This window comes from Anthonomus grandis, chromosome 18 (genome assembly GCF_022605725.1).
Source record: "Anthonomus grandis grandis chromosome 18, icAntGran1.3, whole genome shotgun sequence".
In the NCBI taxonomy this organism is placed as follows: Eukaryota; Metazoa; Arthropoda; class Insecta; order Coleoptera; family Curculionidae; genus Anthonomus; species Anthonomus grandis.
In genome coordinates this window covers 2,302,345-2,312,390 of record NC_065563.1, presented here as the reverse complement: position 1 = coordinate 2,312,390, position 10,046 = coordinate 2,302,345, and the positions used below count along the sequence as shown (strand labels likewise).

Below are 10,046 nucleotides of genomic sequence, written 5' to 3'. Positions count from 1 at the left end.
AGCTAACAAAAATAAGGTCAAGCCGAGTATTCGAGACCTAAAGAAGAATATTAGCTGCAAGTATTGTAAACGCAAAGGTCACTGGGTTAGAGAATGTAGAAAGAGAATACAGGACTTGAAAAATGAGCAAGGTAAGGTCTCAGGATCAGAAAGTGCTTCTACATCCAGTTCGGCCTATATATGTGATATAACATCTATGTATCTGTCAAGCTCCAATGTCAAGAAAACTGAATGGATATGTGACTCTGGTGCGAGTCTATACATGACTGGAGAGAAAGGTTTGTTTGCAAAGTTAGAAGCATTGAACGAATCTATGTTTGTTCGAATAGCAAACAATAAGTTAATTTCTGCAGAAGGTAAAGGTGTTATACAAGTTCAGGCATGTGTTCAAGGTCAGTGGTATGATCGCACAATAAATAATGTCCTCTACATTCCAGAACTCAGCAACAGCTTATTTTCAGTGGGAGCTATGACTGACAAGAATTTTACTTACCGCTCTCATAAAAATAGATGTGAGTTTCTCGATCCAAATGGAAGTGTGTCATGTGTGGGTATACGTAGAGACAATTTATGGATTATGCAGTTTCGAGTAAAGCCAATCCCAAAGTGTAATTTGGCTCACAAGACTTCGCTGAAGTTATGGCATGACCGCTTAGGACATATCAACTCTACTACTATAAAGAAAACAGCACCTTTGGTCAATCATTTAACCATAGCTGATAATCAAAAACAATTCTTCTGTGAAGCATGTCAGTTTGGTAAGCAGTCCAGAAAGTCTCATAGAAGTTTGGAGAAACGGAGATCAGAGAAACCGGGAGAGATGATTCACACTGATGTTTGTGGTCATATAAACATTATGTCTCCGAGTGGATCAAAATATTTCGTCTTGTTTAAGGATGATTTTAGTGGATACTCTATTTTTTATTTTCCTAAACATAAATCCGATGTTTTAAGCAAATTTAAAGAATTTAAATTGCTTGTAGAAAACCAGACTTGTAACAAGATTAAAATCTTAAGAAGTGACCAAAGTAAAGGTGAATATGTTAACAGTGGTTTTCAAGAATTTATAAAAAATAATGGAATAATACACGAGTGCTCAGCCCCATACACCCCTCAACAAAATGGCCGAAGTGAGAGGCAGCTAAGGACCATTGTGGAAAGTGCCAGAAGTATGCTTATTAGCAAGAATGTGCCACAGGAATTATGGAGTGAGGCAGTGAATACAGCTGTGTATGTACTTAACAGAACAGCTTCAACTCAGGTACAAAACATGACTCCATATGAACAATGGTTTAGACGAAAGCCGGATTTAAAGCATATCAAAGTTTTTGGCAGTGTAGCTTACATGTTAATACCATCACAGTTTCGTAAAAAGTTTGACCCGAAATCGAGAAAGTTATTATTTGTGGGTTATGATGGATATTCTTCGAACAACAGGCTTTGGGATGCGGAGAAGAGACGAATTGAGGTAAGCTGCAATGTTAATTTTAATGAAATGGAGGGGATAGAAAAGAAAGAGGAAACTTTTTCATTAAAATTTGATACACTAGAAAATGAGGAATATGTAGGCCTAGAAGATATTCAAGAAAGTGACAGTGATGAAAGCTTAGACATGTCACAAACCAGCACTTACCAAACATTGGATTCTGATGATGAAGTTTTGGAGTTGAATATTCCAGAGTCAGCAGATGATGAAAATGCTGATAGAAGGCAGCTACGTGACAGGAATACACTATCTAAGCCGGACTATTGTGGTGTAGCAAATTATTGTGAGATTTTAGAACCTACAAACTATGAGAATGCCGTTAAGTGTCAAGATTCAAGTAAGTGGCAGCGAGCCATGGAGGAGGAGATGGATGCACTTAAGGACAATAACACATGGGACTTGGTAAAGTTACCTGATGGTGCAAAAGTGATAGACAATAAGTGGGTTTATCGTGTTAAGTTTGACTCTGATGGTAATCCATTTCGTTATAAGGCTCGTCTTGTCGCGCGCGGATTTATGCAAATTAAAGGCATATACTATGAAGACACTTTCGCGCCGGTTGTGCGGTATGACTGTGCGAATTTTGCTAGCCTTAGCAGCCGAAAAAGACTTGAAAATTGCAAACTTCGATATACAGACTGCCTTTTTGTACGGTGAGTTGCCAGATTGTGTTTATATGAAACAGCCTATTGGCTTTGAAAATAGAAAGGCGCCGGACTTGGTTTGCAAACTTAATAAGAGTTTGTATGGATTGAAGCAATCACCAAGATGTTGAACCGTAAGTTTGTTGATTTTCTTAATAAATTTGACTTTAGACAATTGAAAAGTGATCAATGTGTTTTTCTTGGTTCTATTGCAAACGCAGAAATATATTTAGCAATTTATGTTGACGACGGATTGCTAATGTCAAAATCTGAAAGTGCCATTAATCAACTTATAGAGACTTTGCAGCAAATGTTTAAAATTACTGTACATTTAAACAGTAATAAATTAAATTTTGTTGGTCTTGAAATCGAACAAGATCTTGCTGCGGGTACTATTGCTATTCATCGAAAGCTTTACATTAATAAATTGCTAACAAAATTTAATATGACTAATGCCAAGCCTCTAAGGATTCCTGCAGAACCTAGTGCGCCTTTGTCCAAGGGCAATAATTTAAATTGTAATACGTCATTGCCGTATCGTGAGGCTGTTGGATCATTAATTTTCTTAGCCACAACCAGTCGCCCAGATATAACCTATGCGGTAAATCAGGTGAGCAGATTCTTTAATCACTGGAGTGATGAACATTGGCAGGCAGTGAAACGAATTTTTAGATATTTGAACCTCACTGTTCACTATAAAATCGTTTACAATAAGACGTCGCAAATTGAGGCTATAGGTTACATGCCGATTACGCTGGATGTTTGGACACAAGAAAATCGACCAGTGGTTATGTTTTTATTCTTGGTAATGCTCCAATCACTTGGAAAAGCCAGAAGCAGAATGTGGTAGCTCAATCAACCACCGAAGCAGAGTATTTGGCTTTGTCTCTTGGAGTTAGAGAAGCTTTATGGCTGAAACATTTTCTAAAAGAACTTGGCATTAACGTCTCGACTATAAAACTTCATGTTGATAACCAATCAGCTATTAAGCTCAGCAACTTCATAGTAGAACGAAACATATAGACATTAAGGTACATTTTGTTCGAGATGAGTGCGAAAAGAAAAATATATCGGTCAGTTATGTGAACTCAAGTAACCAATTGGCAGATCTATTTACAAAAGCTCTTTCTAAAACTGTTTTTAACAATTTACTGGAAAAGTTGAATTTGTCAATGTTAATTATGATTAGCTTAGATGCTTTATGTTTATTTTGATTAGGTGTAAGTTGTTTTTTTTTAAAATCACTCTGATGTTGTTAAATCTTAAATAAGTGAGAGTGTTAAATAGATAAATAATCGTAGATATAAAATCTTTATGAGTTTCACACGTTAAATAACTGTGATCGACTTTAGTTTTTAAAACATTTTGAGCAAGCAGATATATTTGAGGGAGAAAGGCAAATTCATCTAAAAATGATTCTAGTGCTCTTACAGCATGTCCCACAACAACGGTTGTATTTATGGAAGGATAGGTAAGATTTTTCTTATTTGCCCATTCTCTATTCGAAACATAAATATTATGCAAATCAAAACTATCAGAAATCAATTCTGATTTACATAAAATGCAATCAAGATTTTTTAAAATCCCTTTAATAATAAACCCGGTTACATAACTTACCGAAAAAACATTAATATTTCCAGTAACAACATCTACTGAAATATTAGAGGAGATCCGTTCAATATTTTGTTGTTGAGGGTTTACCAATACTGGATCACTGTCTTTCTTATCTCCTCCTCCTCTACATGCAAAAAGCTTTTTAACTGCGAAAGCACGATGTCATCTTCTTCACAATTGGTCTTTGATGATTTGTGGTTTACTAGACCATTTATTATTTGGGTTTTGAGGCTAGCAACAAACTGTATGCATGTGGGATTGTTAGGGACGTACCGAAAAGTCCGGTGTTGGGGGGGGGGGAAAGAATTGTATTTTTACCAACTGGGATATTTTTTTAACCAACTTATAAAGTAGAAGGTTAGACAATTAGAGAAATAATTAAGTCAATAAACTCTTTTTGCATATCACTAACAAATAAAAAAATCGGTTCAATTTTCAACTCGTAATATTTATTTTACATTCTAACAAATAAGTATACTGGTTATAGTGCGGTTCTTTCACTGTAAACTTATTCAAAACTTACAACTTATATTAACTAGTATTTACAAATTACTTATGACCTTAAGTCTTCTTTGTTTTAATTTTGCCCATTGGGCTACTAAATTCTTAATATTTAAACGATCTAAAATGTCTCTTTCACTTTTCAAAGCCATGATTAGGTCTAGCCGTTCGTTATTCATTTTTGAACGGCTGGCATTTTTTATAAATTTAAGCAGACTAAACTTTCTTTTATTAGTTGCTACCGAATATCCAGCTGTTAGTATAAATCTACAAAACTTAAATGCTATAGGAAAAATCTGTTTATTTTGGGAAGCAATTGTCATCACATCCTGCATGGACTTAACAACTTTTTCTGACTTGCTACATAGTTCAAACAATATTTCCAACTCCGCTTGTAAAGCTAATTCATCAATTTTGTGACTGGGTGGAAATAGTAAGATAGCCTGTTCTATTTGTGTTAAAATTATGTTTTTTTTGTTTAAAGGAAAAGAAAATAAGTTTGTCAATGGTGAGACATTTTGAAGCACAACTGACAAATTTTCATCTAAAAACTTAATTAAAGTATCCAGAACAAGATAAAATTCTTTTCCATAAAACTGCTTATATGGAATATTAACAGAGCTATCCCTATTTGTATCAATTTTTTTTGGAACAAGACGCCTCCTATGATGTTTTCGGAAATCAGTTTCCGGATCAACATTTAATTTTACTGCAAATTGTATGGCACTTTCGATTAAATTATTTACATCATTTTCACTATTCCGAATATTTCGTAACGAAGTACATGTTAAAGAAATCATATTTACGGCATCAATGATATTCAGATCATCCTGTTCCAGAATTTCTGTGATTATTTTCATTTTATAAAATATATTTTTTAAGAACATTAAACATACTATAAAATCGAAACACAACATTCTTTTATATAAACCCAATGCTTTGGATTTGCTTTTATTGTCTATTGAATAATCATTAGCATTTGAAATATCTTCTAATAGTTGAAGTATTTCCTCGTATGATATGCTAATAGCTTTTAGCATTTCTGCCCGAGCGGTCCACCTTGTTTTGGATAAGTTTCTTATTAAAATCGAATTTTCCACTTCAGCTAATTTTTCTTTCATTGCAAAAAATCGTTTGGTGCTCGAATTGAAAAAAACGTATAGCTCCTCCAACGTGTTAAACATTTCCGCCACTATAAATGAAGCGTGACAACTATGTTCCAAAGCTGTATTTGTTCTATGGGCTTGACATGGAATGTAAGAAATATTGTGACCCACCAACTCGGACAGCTTTTTTTGCGCACCTTTAAATTTACCAGACATTGAGGCAGCACAGTCATAGGATTGAAAGGGTAAATTGGCTGGCGCAATGTTTTGCTTTATGAATGTATCCAGAATATCTTGTGCGGTGGCTTCCCCAGTTTTATTTTTTGATTCCATAACAGACAGTAGTCTTTCCCTTGGTAAACCATTTTCATCAACTGAACGAACTACAATTGATAGCATTTCTTTGTTTGAAATATCAGGAGTATGATCCGCCATCACTGCATAAACTGGGCATTTTATTACTTCCGAGACAACTTCTTTTTGTATTTCTTTACCCAGTATTTCGATAAACTCATTTTGAGAAGAGGCACCCATGTAACTTACATGGTAAGGACGCAATTTTCTGTCTGCTAGCCATTTTCCAAGAATTGGATTGTGACGGGAAAGCAGCTGCACAATTTGAACAAAATTTCTATCATTTTCGTCGTTTCCTCGAAATGCTAATCCTTGTCGACCCAATGTTTTAGCCACATCAAACAAAATACTGACAACTTCTGTATTTTGACAAAGAATGCGTTCTTCTTCAATTTTCCTAACTCTTTGTTCCTTGTTAATTAAAATACCAATGTTGTTTGCTTTATTAGTAAAATTACCATAATCCCGCAAGGCTTGTTTATGTGGGACGGAACTGAAATGTTGCTGTAACTTCCCTAATTTTTTTGATCCAGAGCTCTTCATTTTTCCCCATGATGAGACTCCATTCTTACTCCAAGCTAACGCGGATTTCTCCCTTCCTACGCCAGTGGGAAATAAAAAACAAACAAAGCAAAAAGTAGCATCCTTGGCTGTGCTATATTCTAATAGAAAGGATACTCTTTATACCATCCAGAATTGAAGCGATTTTTACCATCGCTGGGAAACATTCTTAAATTAGGTTGGTTGGGTCCTAATGCAATGAGAAAGTCTCGCTCTTTGTCTGTTTTAATTTCTTGTCTTATGCCGGGGTCATGTAGAATCATCGTATTATCTCCAACATGTTTATCTACTTCGTAAATGCTACGCTTCTTCTCTAAAACGGAAACATAAGATTCACACGACACTCGTGTTAATTCACATTTTTCTTTAATGGTATTAGTAATATCCAAAATCTGGATAATGGTAATATATTCATCTATATTACAATCAGTTTGGATATTAGTTAATAAATTCTTAGCATTAGTTAAATGATCTAATAATGAAGCAAAACTGCCAGTGCATTCAAACCAATTATTGTGGTCTACTTCATCTGACACATTATTGTCAAAGTCTTCTTGACTATTTTGGCTTGTAAAAGGCTTTGTTTTATCAAATTCTTCTTAGTTCACATTAAAATTCAAAGAAATATTCTCCACTAAAAAAGAAAATAGTTTATTTAGGTGAAAAATATAATTTTTAATTTTTATCTAGTAAATAATAATGTTACCTTGTGATGATGCCTTCTCGCCCTGTTCTTGGATGAAGTCATTTTCTGAATTTTTGTCCGAAGGATTCATGAAGACCTTTTGATTTTGATTCACGTATGAGAAATCAGGCACTATTAATTGATCAGCTAAGTTATCCATCGAATCACTATTAAGTTAAGTCTTAGAGTTAGAGCTTATGCGGTCTGAAAAATGTTCGTGATCATCTCCTGTTTCTAAAAGATATTGCACATTTTATTATTTTGTGTTGCACTAGACCAATATGTTGGCTAATAAAACATACCATGTTCTGATTCCTGAAATGTGTAGCTTTCAATGTTTTCATTTTCAGGCTCCTCAATTAAAATGTCTTTACTTTGTTCAGCTTCCGGAAAAACGGTAATTAACTGTTTTGGCTTTTTAGTATTTGTTACATCTACAAATCCAAATCAGTAATCAGAAAAAGTTCTTGTGTTCTTTTTCCCTATAACCACTAATAAGGCCGGTTTATACATTACGAATTATCGTACGTTTTATTGGCTAATATAAAATCGAAATACAAAACTAAAGTTTTTACGAAATGTGTAATTTTTTTATTTTATTTGCCGTGAGAAGTATGTTTTGCTATTTACACACTATGTCGTAGCGTGTATAAGCTATACACGTGTACGATAACTCGTAGCGTGTAAACCGGCCTTTAAACGCAAAAACCTATCAAAATATATCTATTATATTCTATATTCAGCTTACCTTTAGATTCTTCTTTGCTCTTTCTTTTATTCACTGCCAATTCAAGTATATTTTCTATCGAACTAGACGATGCTAAAACAATACAATACGTAGGTAATAATTTATCGCGAAATTAAGCTTGCTAATTAAGTATTGTTTATTTTTAATGACTGAATAAATATAATGAATGAATATAAAAATCTAGATAATTTTGTGGTTTTAGCACACCCCTCTTTTAAAAGGGGTGTAAACAATCTTGACTATATCATCTCCTTTACTTTTTACCTCATTACAAGGCCAAACCCGCGATTTAGTTGTATTAGTATGTATTTTTACCTACCTTCGCTAACTTCTTCATTTCGTCTTTTTTTGCCGCCAAAACAAAAGGATTGTCTGGAGCGCCTACTAGTTTTATTGCTACACATTTTCCGCCGTGCATCTTTTTCTCATGTGTAGGTTTATATTCTTTCACAAACTCTGAACCACACGATAAACACTGAACTCTTATTCTATTCGAACGTACTTTTTTTTCCATCTTAAAACACCAAAACTTATCCAAAACTTCAAAATGTATTTAAAAACTGAATAAGAACAATAATTCACCTGTTTGTTGCCGCCAAAACTAAATTTTTACTTTTGACTTTGACAAGTGACATTTTAGCGGGCAGTGCGCATTGATTTTAATATAGCTAAATGTGCTTCACACTATAAGCGGTAAATCGAATTGCTGCAATGTCGTATAAAATTATTTTGTTTTGAAAGTTAAGGACGTTAAGGTGTATATTTTATTCTTTGCAAAAGAGGATACCTACATTAAAAATTAATAGGGCTTTTACCAAAAAGTCTTCAGTTGTAACTTGATATAAATCAAGGATCAAGGTCTAGAATTTCATGTTAATCTTTGTAAGCGATATGTGCCGATATCATTTTGTTTATCGGGCCGCGACGTCCCAGAAATATTAAGAATAACACTGAGTCAAGGATTTATTGACAGACATTATTGTATTTGGTAAAATTAGTTTTAAGAAAATGCTTATGTTAAGGTTTTTAAAAAATAGGTTATCACATAATGTTTTTATAAAAGTGTCATTAGTCTGGTTTGAAAACTTGAGTTTTTTAATTTACCAACTCTGGGAAATTTTTACCAACTGCACATTCTCATTGGGGGGAGCCTCCCCCCTCCCCCCCTATGCATCCGTCCCTGGGGATTGTCACTACACCCACAACCAGATCGGATTCCTCCAAACAAATTTTCAAGGGGATCTTGGTTCAGGGACCTTGGCCGTAAACTAGCAAATCCCTTATTTTTTAATTCATCCCATATCCCCCTAATACTATTAATAGATAGAAGCCATCCTATTTTTGATGGTGGTTTTGTCAGTATTATTTTCTTAGTTTTTTTTGATAATCTTTTATATCTCCAGTTTTTCACACTCTCAAATGCCTTTGGCCAATAAGTCAAGTGCGGAGCATTATCTTCCTGTATCATGCACCGTAATTCCTTACCATCAGGAGAGGCAACAGAACTACCATTGAAACTATCGAAAAGAATGTCCACTTCTTTCACAAAACTGGCTGTAGCTATTGCTCTTGATTCCAGAGTACCTGAAAATTAAATTTAAGTTAGCTCTATAATAATATTATTTTACTTATAAAATATTACCTCCACTTATCAAGGAATATAAAAAAGCAGCAACAGTGTGACTCATTGTTTGAGCAGCTATACTTACTTTCATTGAGTACTGCATGATGGGCTGCAAATGACTATCCTTTAATTTATGTAAACTTCGGAACACATATGGATTTTTCTTATCAATATCATATGCGAAGCGGATATTCTTTAAACCTTGCTTCCAACTGCTCCTTAGTATCACCTATTAATGAATTAATAAGAACATTATGTTTTCTAAAAAGGGAATATGTGCATTTCAGGAGGTGAGGTGGATCATACATTGCATAGATTTTCTCTCCTTCATAAAAAAAATAAGGTTTTTCTATGAAAACTCCTAATTCCTTGTAGCATTTTACATTATGGACTCCCATGTCACAAATGGTAGCTACAACATCAACTTTGGCAATATTTTTAGCTGCACTCAGAACTTCAAATATATATTTTTTTAACATATCTGATTTGCAGCCATTGTTGTTAAAGTAGAATGCAACGGGTTGCTTCCACTTTTTGGAAGGTAAAAGTCCTACCAACATAAATACTAACGCCTTATTAGCTGGTAAATCACTATGCCCATCTTGGGAGTGGGCAAATCCAATTATTTGGTCATGTCCAGCATCATATTTAATATTTTCCTTTACGTCTATTTCGTCAAAAATTAAAGTACAACATCTCTCCAAACCAGGAGGAAGATTATTG

At 34.1% G+C, this 10,046-nt stretch overlaps 1 long non-coding RNA gene across 1 annotated transcript; it reads right to left on the bottom strand.

Annotated features, from left to right (window-relative positions):
- Window positions 1-7,131: 7,131 nt before the first annotated feature.
- Window positions 7,132-7,995, bottom strand: LOC126746723 (uncharacterized). The gene is made up of 3 exons (XR_007663961.1): window positions 7,700-7,995; window positions 7,254-7,385; window positions 7,132-7,185 (listed from the first exon to the last, which is right to left on the bottom strand). It is a non-coding gene; the product is annotated as an uncharacterized LOC126746723 (long non-coding RNA).
- Between the last annotated feature and the right edge of the window lie 2,051 nt (window positions 7,996-10,046).